The sequence below is a fragment of the Pongo abelii genome, chromosome 1, assembly GCF_028885655.2.
Source record: "Pongo abelii isolate AG06213 chromosome 1, NHGRI_mPonAbe1-v2.0_pri, whole genome shotgun sequence".
Taxonomy (NCBI): Eukaryota; Metazoa; Chordata; class Mammalia; order Primates; family Hominidae; genus Pongo; species Pongo abelii.
In genome coordinates this window covers 27668379-27690979 of record NC_071985.2, presented here as the reverse complement: position 1 = coordinate 27690979, position 22601 = coordinate 27668379, and the positions used below count along the sequence as shown (strand labels likewise).

Here is a 22601-nt window from a genome sequence, read left to right as displayed (position 1 = left end):
CTGAAGCAATGGATTCTAGTTTTAGTGGGAAACTTCTCTTTATAGATGCATTTCAGCTCCTGTTGCTGTTTTGGCTACTGCAGTCCTGGAAACAGAAGAGTCCTCTGTAATGTGATTCACAAGCAATGCACTGGGTGGTGAGTTAAAGAAACCACATCCAAATGCAGAATCTATAAGCAAGAGATTTTTATACTCTAAAGGTGGACAGCACTTTTTGGTCTTATGCTAAGCTAGAAAGTGAGCTGTTTCCAGAAATTTAAGGAACACTCTCACTGAAGGTCAGCAAACAGTAATGTCCAAAGACCAGGGGGAGGGGTGTAGGCTAAAATTGGACTCTTCTACAGTTTGCTATAAGCATATTGATCACCCCTCTCTGTTGCCTAGTTTTTCTTACTGAGTAACCAGTCTTTTAAAGTAAAACAGTACCTTGATGATAGTGGTTAAGATCATAGACTGGAGCCAGACTGCTTGAGTTAAAAATCCTGACTCCTATCACTTACCTTGTAATCTTGAGCAAGTTATTGATGTCTCTGCATCTCAGTTTACATATCTGTGACTTGTAATATAATAATTTCTATCTCACAGAGCTCTCAATATGGATAAAATGCTACATGAGAGTTAGGTGTTTTATTATAAGTGGGAGAGACATTGCTGTAAGTTGGATACTATTTTGTTTATACCAGGAACAGATGGATGCTATGATATACTCCATGGAAACAGAACATCAGAGCCACTCAAGATTCTATAAGCACAAGAATCTGTGGAAGAACAAAGCCTGGATGAACTGGAGCTGATGTCAGGCTGCCAAGGCTGAAATCTTCTTCAAAGACAGGGTCAGAGTCACTTCATAAGTTTCAGGACAGAATATCACCTATCTTAACAGGAGAAACATGTGGGGTGGGGGTGGGTACCAGCTCGATCCACAAAGATTATTTCTACTTCTTGTTTTCTATGAAATGTTCTTTATACTCCATAGATGTGATTGGGTATTTTACAGTAGGAATTGGGTATTTTACAGTACGGTATTTTCAAGTTCAAGATGAAAATGATTCCTACTGTAAAATACCCAAGGAAGTGTTACTTAAATTGTCTTAGGATCTTGCCCCCAGGGAACTTGTATTTCTTTCCCAAGAAGAGTAAAGGGAGGCCCTATCAAACAGAGGCAGAGAGAGTTGAATGGGAGTGTTGTCTCACTAGGTATAAGGTATGAAACAAAAGATAAAGAAGTATTTATCTTACTCAGGGGAAGAGAGAGATTTAGGAGGCTGACTATGAGTCAGAGAGAAGTCTTCTTATGATCACGTCATTTGACTGCTTCCCTCAAACCAGTGTGGTCTGGCTTACATGTGAGATGCCTTATGTTTGAAAAGACATAAACAAGGAAGTATCACATGCTTAAAATACACACATATACATAAAACTTCAGATATACTCATATAACATAATGGGATCTTGAATCCCATTGAGTACCCATCCATATGATTTGGCTTGCCATATTATTAAGTCTTTTAGGAAGATATATCTAAAAATATTTTAGTCCCTCCATTCATGGGTTTTTCCTGTGTGAAGGAGACACAGTTATCTACAGATATATCTTAAAAGCCAACTCTAGAAAAGACAGTGGATGATATATAAAGCAGCAAAAAAAAAAAGAGCTTTGCCTTGGATTTAGAATAGTGGGTCTGCCACATGCCAAGTGTGTCACTTTTTGAAAGTTATTGAAGTCTTCCAGGCTATCTTTCTATAACTATAAAATAGGACACTACTACTTAGGTCTGTCGTAATGATTCAATGATTTTGTGTGTACAATAGCCATCCTGGTATTTTAAGAAGGCATTCAAACCCTGCAGCTATTTGAATGATTGCCAAATGGAGCAGCAAAGCTAACTAGCACTGGAGGTAGTCAGATGCAGGAAGATGACCAGAGACTACAGTGGTCAATGTCAGTGTTGCTAGAGATGAACTTTTGGTGCTGGTACAGTTGCTTCAGAGCAGTGGGGAAAAGGAGACCATCCTGCAGAGGCAACCCCATGCAAGGGCATCACCAGAGAGGGAGGACAACAGGACAAAGCAGGAGCCATGAGGACAGCCCACTGTACCTCTGCTCTGCTAAAAGTGTACTCAGTGCTGTTAGCCTAGTCTACACTCCATCACTGCCGGAGGAAGTGGCATGCAGAGTGCGGGTTGAGGCTGGTGGTTAGTGTGGTCTCCCTTGAAAACCTCATTATATTTAGTTCTTTCTGTCTATGATTTTTAGAAGCCTTGAAAAAAAGACATTTTTTAGGCGTATCAAATAGCCAAAAATACATTTCTGGTATATTTTCTAAAAATATATGTATACTTCTAGAAATTTTTTAAATGGACGTACAGAAAAGTTATCACACACACAACTTTTTCATACCTCAATTTCCTCAATAAGTTGAGGTGTTTACAGTTTTTCTCAGAGTCATTCTATAAAAACTTAGTTTCAACAACTTATTATATGTATACATGCAGCCTCACTCTACAACTATAACTGCATTATTAATACATATTCTTTTAAAATATATTTTCCTTTCTGTGTATATCCAAATTAAGAGCTTTAATAGAATTTAGGTCCTTGGAGAGCAGGACTAGTCTTATTTAAATCCCTTTGTACACAGGAATTAGCCCCAAGTCACATGAAGACAGGTGACTGCTGGTATGTGAGATACCAACAGGAGCTATAGGGAAAGAGGTATTGAGATAGGTGGTCAATTTCTTTTTGGAAATAATTTACAAACCTTAACAAAATAAAAAGATCTTCCTGGTGTTTTCCTAGTGATAAATGATAGGCTGAAATCACTTCCAGAATAGCCCTCCCAAAACTATCTTCCAATAATAAAAGTTGTTCATTTTTACTTAGTTCATCTAACCAAGTAGTATTTAGTAATGTTTTAAGAGAAAAAAAAATTCTGAAAAGTTGATATCAGAATTTGCCTGAATTTTGAGTTAACAATAGTCTTTTCTTTGGATTGTCTGGACAAAACAACATAATATAGAATACTGACGCTTACATGAAATAGACATTGCTTGCGTTGTCATCCTATAGTAACTTTGGTATCATAGTGATACAGGAGTTAAGAAGAAATTACTTAGGCAGATAGTGAGGGTACAGAAGTCCTTCGTAACGTTTGCCTTTTAATGAAAAGCAGCCCCAAATCATTTTCCAACGAAGAGCAGCCTGTAAAGTTGAGCTGCAGATACAGACAAGCAAACTGAGAGTTTGCACGGGTGGGCACCAACAGGAAAGAATTACCCGCAACTAGACATGTTCAAAATGGCGGCTCCATCTTCCCTTCTCTGCCAGCCACGTGTACAGTAAGGAGCAGACAAGATGGCGCCAGGCAAGGGGAGAGTTCATTTGCATAATAAGATTAGGGTGCGGTGACCAGCCTTCCCTGAGTGCTGTGTAAACCTCACACCTGGTCAAACCAATCTGTGAGCCCTACGTAAATCAGATACTGCCTCCTCAAGCCAGACTATAAAATCTGGCACATCCACCACCAGTCGGCCTTTTTCCTCTTGGAAGTCACCTCTCTCTCACTAAAGAGCGAGCTGTTTTCCTTTCCCTTTCTTTTGCCTATTAAACCTCTACTTCTAAACTCCTCATGTGTGTCCATGTCCTAAATTTTCTTGGTGTGAGACAACGAACCCCGGTTATTTAACCCAGACAAGGTAGCCACTTCAACAGTTACTACTGTTTCTCTCAGCTCATGTGCCATCCCTCCCACCCCAAGGTTAAAAAAAATCCAGCATTCCAGAAATAAGCTAATATTTGACGATGACACTCACCAAGAACTAAAACAGTCACTTTTGCTACTTCCTAATCTTTGTATAATTAGCAGTGTGCTTTCTTCTCCATTTTTTGTTCCATATACTTCTACATTTTCCAGTCATTAACTTGTTTATTGGAGGGGTCTCTTGTCATTTTTCTTATATTTTCGAATATACTGTTTCCTTCCTTGTTTGATAAAACCTTTGCCATGCCCTCAATAGGAAGAATTTTAAAAAATTACTGCCCACATATTTACCTCAAAAAAGTAAACTGAGTCAGAAACATCCAATGATTTAGGAATTGTGATTTATGAAAACTGAAAATAAAGTTTAATTGGAGGCCTTCCAAGAAATGCTGGCCCTGGAAAGTTTTTGTCAGAGCTTTAACGATTCCCCTCTGCTCCCACCACCCTCCCCTCCTGGCTCAGAAGTTGCCTCATGACAGAATTGGTATAGAAAAGAGCTGGGGATTGGATTTCCGCCGGCTGGAGTAGCTCAGTCCACACGGAAAAGTCAGCCTCTGGTTCCTACCCCCTGAAGGGAGGTGCAGTTCTCTTGCCCCACTCCTACCATTTCAACTTTAAGGCTTTAATGAATAACCAATGTTTGAGCTACCACAAGTTTAATTTGTGTGTATTTGAATAACACAGGCAGATTGTTTTGAGAGGATACCTCAGAAGTATGTAAATACAGCCTATTTCTTTAAATCTGTTACCTCATTTATTTACATTAGAACAGAAAGCACTGCCAGAAGCAACAGCTGATGACAGTCATGTAATTTTCCACAAAGACAACAATTAAACAGCTTTGTGTTATTTTAATGAGCAGATGACTTTTATGTGAGCAGGAGTTGAACTGTTAAGATCTCAAGAGTTCCCAGAGCCAGGAAGCGCCTCAGGTTTTGCAGAAGTCAGTGAGACTCTATGACTCTGGTTTCTTCCCCACCAGGGCCTTGGGTTTGGTCTCTATCTCTATCCCCTTTGCCCCCTTCTCCACTCTTCTTTCCCTCACCTGTTCTCCCCCACTCTTGCTCCTCTACCCTGATCCCTCCTCCCTCCCCTCCCCTCCCCTCTCCCTCTTCTCTCCCTGTCCCTGCCATCTCCCCTCTTCTACCCTTCTCTCCCTCTCCCTACACCTTCTCTGTCTCTCATAAATCCATCAGCAGCAGATGGGAAGAAAACATGAAAGAGAGACTTCTACCTGGAATGCATTTTGATGCTTGAATTTCAAACGAATCCACAGAATATTTGTTAGACCTATTTTTAAAAAGTCAAAGGTGGGCTGGGAAGAGTGATTGAGCACTCATCCCTGCCAGCCAAACACACAGTAAGGCTCTGCTAGTGCAGAGAATACCATCTTTAACTCACCCTCCCCATTCTGTCTCACAAAGCTTTCAGTAAGAACCACCTGAAGACAGGGTGTGGGCGTAGTTGACTTCAAGTCAGTCCCTCTGCCAGAGGGGCAGGGAAGTGCCTTCTGCTCTCCCTTAATCCTAGTCTGGAATAGAAGGGTCAGAACAGATGTTTCTGGTGGTTCCAGTTGTCACCTCCATCCACAGACCTTCCTCCCAGCCTGTGTAGTCTCATTTTTTTTTTTCCACCAGGATTTTGTCTACTTCTATTGAGCTCCATTCTCACTAACAAAAATGCCAACTAAAGAAAATAAGAGTAAGTATTTTTGCTTTCCAGGAAAGGATTTTGGGCTTCAATCAAGTGAATGGCTAAGAAGGGTGCCTACCAAGATCCAGTCTGGGGGTGAGGGGTCAGGGGCCGACAGAAAGACAGCCAAGTTCCAGCTCCCATGTTCCCGAAAACTTGCAAGTTCAGTTTTCTTTTTGGTACGTGTCTAAACTTTACCTATGTTAGCACAGACCAACTGGTTCCCAGGGAGAAAGGCACACCATAAACATTCAGATCAAGTCTGGGATTTGTTAACAGACATGCCAGTTACATTAACACATTTTTCACTGTTATAATCTCTTGTATTTAAGATCAAACCCTCCCCAAACATTCTGGGAGTTGAGGAGGTGAGTGACACACTGCAGAGGCCCCTTCCCAGACCCTCCCCACTCCATCAGGAGGAGACAGATGACAACCATAAACACAGATTCCAGAAGGCAGTCACAAATTAGGATAAGTCATAACGGAAGCCGCTCTCCAGTTCCTGGGTGCTATGAGAGGGGACTAATTAGACTGGGGTTCATGGACAGCCTCTCTGAGGTATGAGAGGGGACGGAATCCAGGAGAACAGAGGGAGGGAACACCACACTGGGAAAGGCAGGGAACTCAGGGGGCCTCTGAGTGACTCAAGGGAGCCAAATGTGGAGAGGCACAATGACTGGGCAAGAGGCGGGTGGGGAGAAGGGCTAGGAGAGGGGAAGGCTGGGAGGCAGGGACCCTCCTCACAGGGCCTCTTAGGCAGGTTTTATTCTGAGTTCAGTGGGAAGCTCCTGAGTGTTCCAAAGTCCACAACAGGTGATCAATATGTGTTTGAAAAGAAAAGAGGGGGAAGGGGAAGAGAAACAGAGAGAGCGAGAGAGAATGCACTGATTTACCAAATGGTGTAATTTACATACACTCCAAATTCTGGGCAAAATTCATACCCTTTCCTTTTCTGAATGCATTTTTTGTGGCTGCTATGGACTGATTGTATCTCTCCTCCCCATATTCAAACACACACACAAATTCGTATGCTGAAGCCCTAATCCCCAGTGTGAGGTCATGAGGGTAGGGCTCCTGTGATGGGAGTAGTACCTTTATAAGAAGCGACAACACAGAACTTGCTGTCTCTCTTTCTCTGCCTTGTGAGGGCACAGCAAGAAGACAGCTGTCTGCAAGCCAAGAAGAAAGGCTTCACCAGAACCCAGCCATGCTGGCACCCCAATCTTGAACTTACAGCCTCCAGAACTATAAGAAAATAACTTTCTGTTGTTTAAGCTATCCAGTCTACGGCATTTGGTTAAAGCAGCCCAAATCAATATAGTGCCACTTGTAATTCCCAGTGTAGCTTACTTTTAGAAATACAACGTATAATACTTACTTTTGAAGAGCCACACTAAAACTTGTGGGCTGCCTGAGAACAAAGCCCCTGAGAGCCAACTCAACTTCGTATCATACCTTAAAGCCAAGCCAAAAATGGTACAAGGTCAGAATGGGGGTGGCAGGGTGGTGGGGGTGGGGGCGGGGGCTGCAGGGGGTGGGGGTGTTCTGAAAGGACCAGCATGCCTATAAAAGGCAGGCGCAGTAAGCCTTGCAGAACCTTAGTTCCATGAACCAGCTACATGCACGCACAGAAGCCCACTCCTCTCCCAAAGACACTTCCCTCCTCATTAGATATATCCCCTTTCAGATCAGCACTGGCACATGACCTCCATGTGGCATCCTTCTGGGCGGAAGAATATTTTAGCTGGAGATATTCTGTGTACTGGGGAGGCTACTCTATACCATGTTAGGGCTCCACCTTTTTTGCTCACTGGTCTCAAACTTAATACTGGTTAATCCATCAAGACGGATTAAAGGAGGGGGAAAAATCCATGAGATCATCCTGGGAAGCTGCAGAGAGAGGAATGTTAACAGGAGGAGAGTGCTATAAAACACAAAGCCATATTTCTCCCGAAAGCTCAACCAGATATTCTGAATTATTATTTAATTCTCTAAAGAATGTCTAAAAACATTCTTGCCTTTCAGTGCAGAAGTTTAAATAATGAAGCATTGCTAAACAAACAAACAGAGGAAAGCCCAGTAAAGCTATTCATTACACAAGCCCACTGTACAAAAGGAAAACTGTTGCTCAACCATCCACCCCGAGGACCAACATTTATCTTAGACCCCAGATTAAACACATCACAGCTTCACAGCAAAAGTATGTTTCCCAATGAGATTTAAGTAAAGTCCAATTAAATAAATCTTCAGAAATGTCACGTGCGAACCTCACAGGAGAGCATATTTCTACTGTGAAACATTCCCATTGGAAGTTACATTCACAAAAGGTCCTCTAGAAACATCCATGACAGGAGGGGTGGGGGAAAGCAGTAAGCAAGACAAAGTTACACAAGTGAAGCCTGGATAGGGTTCCATTGCTAAAATCATATATGGAAGTGCCCTGCCAAAAATGCTGCATCTGAGTTTGCTTTGAATAAAACCCCCATGTCCAACAAACAGTATTTATAACTGTATTTCAGTAGGATCTGGAGGTCAAAGAGTTGTGGCTTAGGGAATTCAGGAAGTGGTAGGGGAAAGGATCAAATGTTAGCATCAAAATTTGAATTGTTTTCCTGAACCGATGTTTTCACTTCACAAAAGGCATAGCAACAACTTCCTCAAGTCACTGAGCTGGATTCTATATTTGGTGAATATAATGAGCAAGGCTGAGGACTAAAGGATCAACTTCCAGAAAGAAAAGGCATGGGCTTTCCTTAAACATGGACTCAGCCGTGTCTAATGATCACACCATACCATGAGGGCTGAGCTTTGACAGGTCCACCCAAAGCAAGGTGAGGTCTCCATGCGCTAAGAGACATACAAAGTTACACTGGGTTAAAAAAAAAGCTAGCATTTCCCTGCCTGGGTGACCACCTTCTGAGATTGGGGGAAAACAAAACCATTAAAAACACTGCTTGTCTCTGAGGAGGTGGGCTGGAATTACATATTGTCAACATGGACTTGAGGCTAAGTGGAGGACCAGCCAAGTGATGGTCAGTTCAACCTGGGGCATGCGGAATGAAGTGCTGACCTGGGAGGCATCCCGTATCTGGCACCATCAGACTTTTGACCACTTCCCCTGAAGCCATGTCTAACTTTGCACAGGGTAACAGAAGCCCTGACAGCAAAGACTCAGAGGGCAGCCATTCCTTCCACACTAAAAAGATACTGGGTTCTAGCTCTGTGACCTCTTTTGCCACCCCTATACAATCAGGACTTAGGGTAATCTTTAAGTTTCTCCTAACTCTGGTGTTCTATAACTTCAATATAGCCTTGATAAACCATATATATGATATGATATGATATGATATGATATGATATGACATGACATGACATGAATGAACAATGGCAAGAACAAAATCAGCTGTCAGAGGGTGTGTAAAGCCTGGGTGCTCTGCTTCCCACTTCCAGGCCTTTGCATTTGCTGTTCCCTCTTCCGCAAACTCCCTTCCTGTAGATCCTCACTGTGATACTGTGATATGAAAAAACATATATTTGATCTCTGCCCCTGGTTCCTGTAGCACAGCTTCTAAAACCCTTGGAATCTCTGAAGTTATGAGTGTTTTTTGAATGCCAATGAGATGACTAGTGGCTGGGGGCCCCTAAATAGCTCCAGGAAGGGAGCTGGTCACCAGAAAGAAAACAGTTTAATTAGAGGATTGGGACATTCAGCCGCATCCCCCAAACTCCAGGGAGGAGACAGGGACTGAAGGTTGAGTTGATCACCAATGACCAATGATGTAATTAATCATGCCTATGTAATGAAGCCTCCATAAACCCCATCCATTTCCTTCATCTGACCGTCCATCTATATTCTTTGTAATGTCTTTTATAATAAATGTGTAAACACATTTCCCTGAGTTCTGTGAACTGTCCTAGAAAATTAATGGGACCCAGGGAGGGGGCTGCAGAAATACTGATTTATAACCAATGCGGGGAAGGTGGGGTAATCTTGTAGGACTGAGCCCTCAACTTGTGGGGTCTGAGGCTAACACCAGGTGGAGTCAAAATTAAGTTGCAAGACATTCTGCTAGTGTCTGCTGGAAGACTGCTCTGTGTGTAGGGGGGAAAAATCCACAGAGGTGTTCTGAAAGTATGGTAGGATAAAAATTTATTTTTCTTTAGACTCACATAGGTGATTCAGACCTCAGACCAGATGTGTTCTCAGAAAAGTCTTCCCTGACATTCAATTTACAGCTACCTTTCCAAATCTCTTTTATCATATCATGAAGTTTTTAAGAGTTTCATTGTCTTCAGAACACTTATCGCTATCTGAAGTTACCTATTTATTTCTTCCCTGTTTATTGTTCTTATTAAAATGTGGACCCCAAGAAAGTCAAGATGTTCTTTGTCTTAGAGGAAATAGAGTGTAATGATTTGGTGCACTAGGGCCAGACTGTCTCCACAACTTTCCAGTATGATATTGACAAAGCTGTTTAACCTCTTTGTACCCTGAAATGGAGCTAATAATAGTACTAACAGGCAACAATAGTTATTGCAAGAATTAAATCAGCTACTACATTGTAGTTATTAATAGAAATTCTAAGTATTCACTGTTTAGCATCTGAATTGTATATAGTAAGTGCTCATTAAATATTTTTAGATTCAGTGAACATTGGAATGAGATGAGATAGGGCCAGTTTATTGTAAAGCATCTATTATATGCTGTTCAGCATTATGCTATGGATTTGCGAGATTTGATTGAAAAAATAGTCCCCAAAGAGAAATCTAATGAGGGAAAGGAGGAAGGAACTTTAGGGAAATTCAGTGACAGGACTGGCAGAAGAAACATTTTCAGAACACACTGAAGATTGATCTGAACAATGCCATCCAGCTGTAACTCACACAGTCAGGTGCAGGACTGGCCAGGTGAATTCAGCACCAGGATTTAGAAATCCTGGCATTTCAAGGCTGGGAAGGAGGGCTGACTAGACTTATGAGGAAAAGGCAATTTACAGGGGTGCTGGGCCTCCCTTAAATGTGACAAATGGGCACCTTCCGGGGGGGCTGAGATCCAAGGCAAATAACACTTGGTGGCCTCTTACCCCTTCTCCTCTCTCCTCGCCCCTACTTCTTGGACATTCTATATGAGTGATGAATGGTAGAGATGGATGGAAGGTAGTCATGAAAGAGAAAAGAAGGCTCAGGAGGGAAACTCACCCTGAGGGATGTCACTGAGCAGCAGGAGGGGCCCTCAATTCAGTTTAATATACATTTATTAAGCACTAAATATGAAATGGGGGCACAGTGCTCAGTATAGGGTATACACAAGCTAAAATCTAGGTAGGCCCTCTCAAGAGCTTGTTGACCCTCTCACTTAGATGTGGTAAGCAGTAACAGATGATTCTGACAGTATCTTCACCACCTCCGGGTGGCCCTGTTTCTTCTATCTCCTTTTGAAGGGATACAACTCTGGATCTGAAATCAGTAATTTGGGGTTCCTCTTATCCCTCTTAATAACTGTGCACCTTTGGGCAAGTTACTTGACCTTAAGACCATGTGAAACCACATGATCATATCATAAGAGCTATTTCTTCAAACACAGGAGTTCTCTCTTTTCTAAAAATAAGGGCTGTTACAGCCCTAGATCTCTCAAAGAGCAATAGCACGCTGTAATGCTCTTGAAAGGTAAAAAAAGGGCCTTGAAGCCTCTGGTATTCTGGAAGGTGAGATTCTCAGGGACTGTGTGAGAAGTGAATGCCTCATGTTCTGTACCTCTTCAGTTGGTTCTGATGAATTTGCTCTTCCCCTCTCAGAAACTGGGACTGAGACTTCCATGGTCATTGAGTAGCAGAGAACACTGCCTCATAGTTATCTGGTGTGAACTGTCCGTAGTCTTAAAGCTGAACACCTCTGAAGAGCAGGCCTGGTGTGATGGCAGATGAAAAGTGCCCAGGGCTGGCCCATGTTAGAAACAAACAAGTCATATTGATTTCTTTTTGAAAGAGGCCTCTTTTATACATTCCAAAATCTTGTTTTATTCCTGGTTTTCACTGGTGAAGGAAACTTTCCTCCCAATAACTGCAGAGTTTATGTTGGACTTTTCTTAGAAATCTGCATTCTAAGGTGGCCCCAAGAGATACTCATAGGAGTCAACTTTCTAGGAGCTGGTGACCTAAGAGGGCCTTACAGAACATGGGCCAGGCCTGAGCAGGAAACAGAAGAGTAGTGGTTACCAGGACCACAGACAAGAGGCAGTGTCTATTTTAAGCAGGGATGAAGAAACTAAACCAAAATAAATAAAACGCATGGATCTTGGCTTAAAAATCCAAACAAAAGCCCCAAAAGAAAAAACAACAATTGAACTAAATACCTTGTTTATGAAATGTAATAGGACATACCACAAAAGCGTAATTCCAGACAAGGCAAATGATTAAAAAACACAACAAAAATCAAAATACTCCTTACCCATAGTATCACCCTGTGTCAGCTTCCCATGAAGATCTCAATCCCAAAACCAATACTTAAGAATCCCTGGTATCAAAGAGGGGCCAACACATATGTTTGTCACCACCACTAACATGATGCCAGCTGGGAGACGAAATAGGCCCCAGAGATTACAGCCTGAAGGGTTTTGAATGTGAAGGTCTCAGAGGCCTGCCTGCCTCCCAACTGATCCTAGTGGGCAAAAGCAGTTGCTCAAAGGCTGAGTCATTTTCCAAGTCTAGAATGCAAATGGCCATTGTCACCAAGGAAATGGTGTTACAGAGATAAGCAAGTTAAGCTGCAGCACTTAGCTGTCTCAGCTGCTGTTCTCCTAATACATACATCCAAATAAAAGGCAGTCTATTCTTGCAATACTGCAATATAATTCTGAAACTGACTAAGCAGAGTCAGTGCAGACTCCACAAGTTAAGGCCACAGTCTCAAATAAGAATGCCTTCACTTCCAGATGCTAGCCACAGGTTCAGGGGTTCCCAGGCCACCCACACTTCTAACCAGCTGGTTATAAATTCTGTGGCTTCCACAATGCTTCAGGCTTGATAATTCACTAGAATGACTCACAGAACACAAGCCCTATCTTTATGATGATAGTTTTTATTATAAAAGCTACAAATCAGGAAGAGCCAGATGAAGACACATACAGGGCAATATCTGGGAGGGTCCTGCATATGGAGCTTCTAGGCCCTCTCCTTGTGAGATCAGGACACATTACCCTGCTGACACAGCAATGTGTTCACTAGGAAGTTTAACTGAGCTTTGGTGTCCAGAGTTTTTATTGGGGTTCCATTACTTAGGCATAATTAATTAAATTATTGGCCTTGTGATTGAACTCAATCTTCAGTCCCACTCTCCTCTGCTAAAGAAGATGAACTAATACAAAGCCCTGACTTTCTAATCATGTGGATGTCTTTCTGATGACAAACTCTTATCCTGAGTCATCGCATTAGCATAAACACAGGTGTGATCCAAGGGGCTCATCATGCATAACAAAGACACTCCTAACACTCGGGGAGTTCCAAGGGTTTAGAAATTATTTCCCAGGAACTGAGGACAACGGCCAGACAAATTCTCTATTATACAACAGTTTCTTAGTGATGAAGAGAGTGGGCTCTGGAGTCAGGCGGGTCTGAATTTGGCATTGTGCTGTGAGACCTTGGGCAACTTACCTAACCTCTCTCAGCCTCAGTTGCCTCATCTAAAAAGTGGGGATAATAATACTGTTATTACCACATTGAGATCGGCAACATTTGATAGACATGGAATTCAGGCTGCTATAATAACAAGAATTTTTTTCTAGTGGCTGCATTCAAGAAAGTAAAAACAAACAGGTAAAATATTGCTAATATATTTTTCTTAACATGTGCAAATATTATCATTTCAAGAGTCAATATTAAAACAATTACTAATGAAATATTTTACATTATTTTCTATATAAAGTCTTGAAATCTAGTATATATTTTACACCTACAGCACATCTCTGTTTGGACTGGCCCCATTTCAAGTGCTCAATGGCCACGTTTGGCTTGCAGCAAGGCTACTATATTGGACACTGCAGACAGATTTAATACGATTGCTATCCCCATTAAATGAGTTAATGCTCAGTGTCATAATTGTTCCCATTCTACAAATGTTAACTAAAATGTGTGTTTGTTTGCATGTGAATGTGTGTGCATGCACATGGAGAGGTAGTGACCAATGACTAAAATCTAAGGTGCTATAAGCCACACTACACCAGGAAGTCATTCGGCTCCCATGGAACATCAAATAGCCACTCTCTTTTCAGGAAAAGAAACACTTCAACTTGGAGAAGAGAGGCTGTCTGATCGATTAACTACAGCATGCTCTTTTATTTCAGCACTCCCACATCTCCAGTGCAGGTTTTAATATGAGCCAAATCAAGTAGCCATGACAATAGCTTTGAATGAGAAAAGACACCCCAAAAGCAGTGTGCAGATACATGCGGATGCCTGAAGGAGCTCAGAATGTCTTAAGGAGTCGGGGGAAGAAAAACTGCAGAGAGGAGCTTTGACTCACTGAGTCATTGAGCAACTGTTCCATGCCCTCTCAGGCTACCTCCCACAGCCACTGCCCAGCCAACAGCTAGCTACACCCAGCCAATCACTCACTCCACTCCCTGGAAAAAGCTCCACATTGGGAAGCCAGAAGAATGTCACTAGCAAGAGATTGATTTCAAGGTAATTATTCAGGCAACTTTGTAGCATCTCATTCTCAGGCCTAAGTGTTCTCAAAGTTTGTTTTAATAAATGCATATATTAATATGAAGTCTCTGCGTCTTTTAATAATGATATCCCACATTCAGCTCCTCCCTATCTTTGTAAGAGAGGGCTTCCTGGACTCCATAACCACAGCATTCATCCAGTTCTTTCTATTCTCACTGGAGCAGAAATGGGGCTTTCTAGCCATCCTCAAGGTAGGAATTAAGAGATTCACCTAGTAAGTGTACATGAATAGATTTTTACATAATATGCAAAATTAATTATAATAAACTCAACCAATTCACATATTTTATCAAGGAAGACAAGCTAATTATCTGTCAAAGAATTATCTCCTATTTAAACGGCACTTTACCTCAATTTGGCAAAAAGAACTGATGGGAATTATCTTTCCATTCTGATGTGTTTTTGCTGCCTGTGTTTGCTTAAGCCCCTAGAAAACTTCAGCACTGCACTAAAACCTCAGGATTTAGAAAAGTTGGGAGGAAGGGAGACACAAACACATCTACTCAGCATCTCACTAAGTCTACCTCTTGCTGTTTTTATTGTCCCTTTCAGAGTGTTTTATCTACAGTGTAAAACTGGGAGTGACTCATATTTATGAAACAAGGAGCCGTTGTTAGCCTTGCCAGATCATTCACTTCCACAATAGCTTCTGATATTTAATAGCGCTGAGTGGGGCTTCCACATGTCCTCACTCTATCCACCAAAGAGGTCCAAGATCTGCAATATGTGCCTTACAGGACATGTGGTAAACACACACATTCAGGATCAGTATCAGACCTGTGGTCAAGGATAAAGATGTCCCTAAAAACTCACAACTTTGATAGGTAGTTGGATCTTACACTCAGGAAAGAAAAGCAGAAGTTAAAAAGTGAAAGAGAATTGGGGGGAAAAATAAACTCAAACTGGCAACTAGCACCCAAAATGGCAGCTAGTACCCATTTCTCTAAATGGGGAGTGCAGTTGGGTGGGAAGGTGGAGAAAATTTCAAACAACGGTTTCCCTCGAGAGGTTTCTTTTGTCATACCAAAACCTTGGAAACAATCTTAATTTATATTAATAGGCAAGTAAGTAAAATGTGGTAATAAGACAGGTTACAGCATTAAAGAAGAAAATCTATGATGACAACACAGGAAGCAAAAGTACATGCAATATAAAGTGAAAATGAATTTCAGTTTCTATGTGAGAAACCCTGAAAAACATGCACATATATGGGTAGAGAACAAAAAGAAACATAAAAATGAAACTAGGCCAGTCAGGGCAGGATTAGTAATATTATGTTTTTCTTTCTAAAATGTTCTTAATATCTTAACAATAAGTATACATAAAGTGTTTCTGCTAAGACTTTTATAAGATTTCCTTACACAGAAATAGCATATAATTTTTCAGCACAGCACTATTTCAGGGAAAAAAAAAACCCTACATAGTTATCTATCCACCCCACAAGAAACACTGGGTTTTTCCAAACTTTTAAACAAAAAGATCTACCAAGCATCAGAAAAGTATTTCCTACTTGTATTGCATTAGTGGTGACATCAAAGCATTTTACTGAACTATACCACTCATATATCAGTTGAATATAAGCAGATTATGAATTATTATTGTAGAGATTCAATATTATAATTATGGTTGATTTTTAATAAATGTTAGCTAGTATGCATTAGTTATTGTTCAAAGCACTTCTATATATGTTATCTAATTCTCAACTGAGCCCATGAGAAAAGAGCCATTACCCTCCCCATTTTATAGACAAGCAAACAGAGGCACAGAAAAGTGAATTTGTCCAAAATTATAATAATTGGCAAAACCAGAATTCAAACTCAGCAGCCTGGTTCCAGAATCTGTGCCCTTAACCTCCAAACTATACTCCCTTCGCAAGAAAATATATAAACTGCATACAAATATAAGGGAGCATCAGCCGGCTCATTCAATCAGTCACTAAATACGCTCCTAAGAAAGGTAATGAGAAAAATTATGGAATGACCTGGCTGAATACTTGAACCCACAAGATTTGCTTATTTAACAACAACTCAGATACTAATCCAAAGGATTATATACTGGTTGGGCTTTTAAACACCCTAAACTGAGAGTTAGGAAACATGAATCCTATGCCAGTACTGCTACTAGCTATTTATATCCTCTTGGATAAGTAATCAGTTTCTATGTCTGTAAAATGGGATGGTTAGATCAAATGCTTGATAACATCTCTTACAATTCTGTGGCACCAAGTTCCTTGAAAAATGTCCTTCCTTTCTAATTCAGCATAGAGTAAGTGAATGCTTGCTGTGCCATGGACTGTAACTCTATGGCTTTTCAACATCTCTAAAGTCATCCTGGGGTTGTTGTGGTTCAGAAAACTCACCTTGCCATGTAAATGTGAGAACTTATGATCAATGAAGTTAATCTCCTTGAATTTATTTTAAGCTTTCTTAAAATTGATTACTTTTATATTTCAGAATAAAAAATGCTCAGATTTTTAAATTTTGTTCTCCATTCACTAATTCTGCCACCTTGATCACCCATGTCCCCCTCCCTTCCCCTCTCACTGGAGGACCTGAGTGTTTGGGGTGACCTTACTGCTATGGTTTGAATATGTCCCCCAAAGTTCATGTATTGAAAACTTAATTGTCACTGTAGCAGTATTAAAAGATGGGACCTTTAAGAGGTGATTAGGTCATGAGGGCTCCACCCTCAAGAGTGGATTAAGACCATAATTGCATGGCCATTCCATGGAGTGGGTTATCACAGGGGTGGGTCCTAATAAAAAGGATGAACTCTTAGCCTCCATTTTCTCACTGTCTTGCACACTTGCTCATCATGTGATGCCCTCCACTATGGGCTGACCCTTGCCAGATGTTGGCACCCTGCTCTTGTACTGCACAGCTTCCAGAACCATAAGCCAAATAACCTACGGTTCTTTATAGATTACTCAATCTCAGGTATTCTGTTTTAGCAGCATAAAATGAACTTAGACAGTGATGAAACCTTACAGTTGACATCTGAGAGGACAGTCACACACTTTCACTGTGTGAAACTGGGTGCTCTGTCAGAAGACAGATTCTGCCTCTCTGAATGCCGCCCCTAACACAGGATTCCAAGGCGTCCATCCTGCTGTCCTTCAAATGTGTTCATTATTATTTTTCCCAGGGGCTGTCCTTGCCATACCCCCAGATTACCTGAGCTATATTTGTAGGCTTAGACTGTAGAAGGAAAGAACAGAGATAAGAAAGATTAGGAAAGGAGAGGAGAGAAACTAAACAGTAAATGGTTTGATAGGATCTGTTCACTTATCCCTGATAACTAACCTTCCCAAAGGGCAATCATAACCTACTAGAGATTCTTTCTTCACATACTTGAGGGAAAACAATCTATAGTTTTCATTATCATCTACGCTAATAGGACAGATAATGAATATAAAGCATAAACAATCAAATACCTTTGGCATTAGAGTCTTTAGGATGTAGTCATCATACTCATCACAGATTCTTTCTTGTTCGTTATACCTAACTTTGTACTTGTACTTTTCTTTACCTTTACTCATCTACTTCCTAGTCCAGAAAGTGGGTTTATTAATATGTGCAAAAGCAGGAAATATCATCCTTCTATCCACAGGCTACTAGGAGAATGAATTCTAAGGTTCCAGATATCAAAAGCACACTGAGCAGAAGTATACCAGAGCTACACCCAGGATCCACTAGGCACCAGCTGAATGCTGGACAAGTGCCTGAACCTCTCCGAGTTTCAATCTCTCGTATGTAAATTGGAACGTGATCATGAGACATAACACTTGTAGCATACAGTCTGGCATGTAAGAAATACTTCATATATGTTAGTATTATCACAGTTTTCAAAAGTTTGTTTTGCTCAAATTGTTATTCCTTAAAAAACTGTCATGACCAAAATTTAAAGTATCCAAAAGCTGGGATATAATTTGAGGCAAGGTTACTGGGAAGCCAGTCTACTCTAAGGACACAGAATAGGCTACTCACCTTAGCAATGGAATTTTTATTTGAGGATATACAAGAAAAATGGGGAAAGGAATATGGCATTATAACTAAGGCACCACAGAGGTAAAGCACAACTAAAGCCACCATAAGGAATGAAACTTGCAAATAGATATGGCCAGCCTGAAAAGAATTTGGGCTTTGAAATCATAAGAACTGGATTTCAATCCTTATTCTCTCATTCACTAGTTAATAACAAGGGAGAAAATATTTAATCTGTTCCTCAGATTCCTTAGCTATAAAAGTCAGGATATAAAATGACACTCACAGAGCTTCTCTGAGAACTAAATAAGACACATATATGACAGCCCAATGCCCAGCATCTAGAAAGCATTCAATAGCTTTTAACTTTTTTTTCTTCCAAACTATCTGGAAAATAATTTTCTAATTTCAGGGATGATAGGTTGGTCACAGAGCCAGAGTAGTTCTATGTGATTAACTGATGTTCTGCTGGCAGATTAAAATATCACCTCATAAGAACCATAAAACCCATTCCTTTAAAGTCTTATCATAAAAACATAGCATTTTAATAAAAATAGAAATTAAAAGAAACAATATAAAATGTTCCCTATCTCTTCAGGGAAGGCCCTCTTAGAAGTTTGTGTCTAGTCTTATTATTTTAAGACAGGAAGAAACACTGTAATGATTGAAGAAAATGACTCACAGTCTTCAATACTGGAGCCCAGAACTCAGGTCTGGGAGCTAGAAGATATGTTGCTGTCACCCTAAGACCCTCAACCCTCATGTTATTCTTTTCTGTCTACTCCCCCACCCCTCCTCTTTCTCCTTTCAATTTGTTTTTTGCTTCTCTCTTGCCAGTAGCAACAGCTGGTAATATTTAGCTCAATGGTAGTGAAGCTCAGGGCTGTGATACAAAGAATGCGAGATTATTTCTTCCATAAAATAAATATAAGATATTAAGGAACCAGATAGTGATGTTCTGATGCAAAATGGTGACTGCTTCCTTACCTCAGTCGAGTTCGCATTATAACATGAGAGGTTTAAGCTCCTCAAAGGGAGGACAGGCCTGATGCGACCCCCTGGCTCAGGCAGTTTAATCTGTTTACTTGATGTGTGCAATGGACAACAGATGCCTGACGGTGGTCCATTCTGAAGTAGTAAGGCAAGAAAGCAAAATCCCGTTGTGGAAGCACTCAGGAAGAGTTGCGCTTTGTTTTGTGTTCTATGAAATTCAAGTCAGGGAGCCAGGGTTGGGGGCGGTGGCCTTAGTAGGCCTTTACCACACATAAAACATTAAGGGCAACGCAGATAATTTGATGCATCCACAAATCCTTTTCTTTCTGTAAGTGATTCTCTACTTTGCCAGATTCAGAGCACAGGGTAATAGCCTTTATCTTATATGAAAGTACTAGGCCTGCACAGCTCATTTCCTTATCCGAAAACATGCTCAAGGTTTCTTTTCTTTACTTTTAAGTTACATAAAATATGGGTCTTGCTTGGGTGGGGGACTGGAATGAAAAAAATTACATATATCTATATCTCTCTATATATCTATATATGTAACTCCAACTTTTAAGTAATAATAGATGATGTAGACATAACCTGGGAAAAACTGATGCCAAGATCTCGCTCTTGGGTTATGGATGAAAACATCGAAAGAATCAAAGTCTTCATAATTAAAAGATTACATCAATTTTAATATAAAATGTATATTTTTAAATCTTTTACAATGAAATTCAGGCTACAGGTCATACTCATTTTCTCTTCCTATATTTTTCTGAATTAGTATGATTACACTCATGAATATAGAGTCTACAGTATATATAATAGAAACACAATCAATGAAAATTTGTTGAAGAGGGATTCAAATCTTCCTTGAAGGGGATTTAGGGGAAATAACACAGGCTTTGAAATCTTAGAGACATGTTTTCATCCCACCCTTGTCCCTTATACTGGTTTTTAATTGTACTTGCAAACATTTTTTTTTAAAGCAGGCCAAAACCTTGCCTCTGAAATATTGTTTACAATGCTTGTTTGCTTAGCACATCCTCTTTCCATAGAGAGCATGCAGTGAAAATAAACGAAGCCCTTATTCCTATCATCAACATGTACAAAATTAGGGGGGTCCAAATTACAAAGTTTCACTCTGCCACACAGAGGAGACTTGTCAGCCCTGAGCTTTTGAGGCACAGAGGGCATAAATATTTATTTTTCATTAAAAACCAACCAATCATTTATTTTCAGATCAAGACATTGGAAAGAAATCCTATTGACCCATGACATATTTAGAAAAGGCTAGGCTATTTCATTTTTTCTTTTCTTTTTTTTTTTTTTTTTGAGACAGAGTCTCACTGTCGCCAGGCTGGAGTGCAGTGGCGCGATCTTGGCTCACTCCAACCTCTGCCTCCCGGGTTCAAGCAATTCTCCTGCCTCAGCCTCCCGAGTAGCTGGGACTACAGGCACACACCACCATGCCCAGCTAATTTTTGTATTTTTAGTAGAGACGGGGTTTCACCATGTTGGCCAGAATGGTCTCAATCTCTTGACCTCATGATCCATCTGCCTCAGCCTCCCAAAGTGCTGGGATTACAGGCATGAGCCACCACACCCAGCCGGCTATTTCTTAAAAAAGAAAAAGAAAAAAAAAGTACAAACATGTGCTTCACAGGATAACAAAATTTCGTGAAGATGAAACCCTCCCTAAATAAGATTGTGTGGCAGAAGAAAATGAAGAATAGAAACACGAACACAATTTCCAAGATGGAAAGGATCTGGAAGACTGGTCCCATCCATATATGTTGTCTTTCTTGCATTTGAATGATAAGCATTGTGATGCAGATTGCCCAGCCTGCAGATTAGTGCCTAGCACACCAAAGGCATTCAACAATATTTATTGAACAAACAAATGAATCTCCTCTACCCACAAGTTTGTACAGCTGTGGAGACCACCTACCAAAAAGTCCCTAGAAGCCTAAGATGGTTGGGCTTCTTTGATAGCTGTTTTGACAGCTGTTAAGAGCTGAAACCACTAGATTCCCTAGATGAAGAGATTAAATCAACATTAATATTTGGTCCATATTCTAATATCCAGGTAAATATATAGACCATGAACTGCTGGTTTTGAAAGTCCTCAGACTTCGGTCTTTTTAGTTCTGAACTGAAATCTCAAAATTCAAGAAAAAAGGCATCAGTACTCAAAAATCTTATCTTTTATGCTATATATTAGATTCTGTTATTATTAAATAATAATACATATGAATACCTCCAGTCTGTTGATATCTATTGAATCTGTTGAACCTGGCAAGACCTACTTTAACATTAAGGACCAAATCTCTAAAATTAATCATGCATGTGACCTTGGACAAGCCCCTTTCCTGCAGTGGCATAATAAGAATACTGGACTCAATCAATGGTTCTCAAACTTTGCTGCCTGTTAGAATCACTTTGGGAGCTTTAAAAAAATCTTGATGTGCAGGCTGCACCCCAGACCAATTTAATCAGGCTTTCTGGACACAGGAACTGGGCATCATAGGTTATAAATCACCTTCAGGTGATACCAATGAACAGCCTGCAGTGAAAACTACTGGATTAGGGGCCCTCTAAAGTTCCTTGCTCTTCTCGAAGCTGGGATTCTTTAGTTCCAAAAAGGTGAGATGACCTCTCCTGGAACTAGAATTTCTCTCCTTAGTATGTAGTCTATCTTTTTCAACCAACTTGAATTAAACTGCCTAAGCACTCCGATATATCACCCAGTCATGCCCAAACTGCTCTTCAGCAATGCTGGGGCTTGGAGGTTCTGGCTTCTGATAATGCAGGGTTTAAGGAACTAGATCTTTGCTACTGGTCAAAAGCTCCCACTTAGTCCCTGAGGGTGTATGCACCAGGAGTATGTGATGGAAAGTTTTTCTGCTCCCGTAATTTTGTCAGACCTTCAGATGGGTTTGCCCAAAGGACCAAGTAGAAAAGTGTACATATTCACCATTCTCCCTTCTCCTTTCTCCTATACACATTGTGTTTTGAAAAGAGAAATAGGCAAAGTGCTTTACCTATTCAGTTTCCTTCCCCTGCATTGCTTTTTCTAATGTGAAATCGTGTCTACTATTGCCAGGAGAGGAGTTTCTTGAACTTGTCCATGACAAGCTGGATTATTAAGTTAACTGTTCTGAATTGGTAAGGGCAAGAGTATTCATACTTAACAAGCTCCCACAGTACTGTCCTTAGAAGGACTTGCCCATCCTCCCCAACACCCCTGCCCCTGCAATGTAAGAGGTTCTTACATTAGGGCATGAGAGTAGGAGAGCAGAGTCCAGAGGCTTGATTTATTGACAGCCATCAAATGCCAGGTACTTTATATTACCTTGTTTCATCCTAGGATGCTGGAGCTGTCCCTGTTTTACAATGAAGAAAACCTGGCCTCTGAGAGATCCTGATTTCCCTAAAGGCATACAGTTGGTCAATGG

General features: G+C 40.7%; 1 protein-coding gene and 1 long non-coding RNA gene across 3 annotated transcripts in view; one reads left to right on the top strand and one right to left on the bottom strand.

Annotated features, from left to right (window-relative positions):
* DUSP10 (dual specificity phosphatase 10) overlaps window positions 1-22601 on the bottom strand; it is a 44526-nt gene that overhangs the window by 9689 nt on the left and 12236 nt on the right. The gene's annotated exons all lie outside the window — the stretch shown is intronic.
* LOC129047874 (uncharacterized) lies at window positions 689-14212 on the top strand. Its single transcript, XR_008509730.1, has 4 exons — window positions 689-833; window positions 5484-5632; window positions 8097-8287; window positions 13795-14212. It is a non-coding gene; the product is annotated as an uncharacterized LOC129047874 (long non-coding RNA).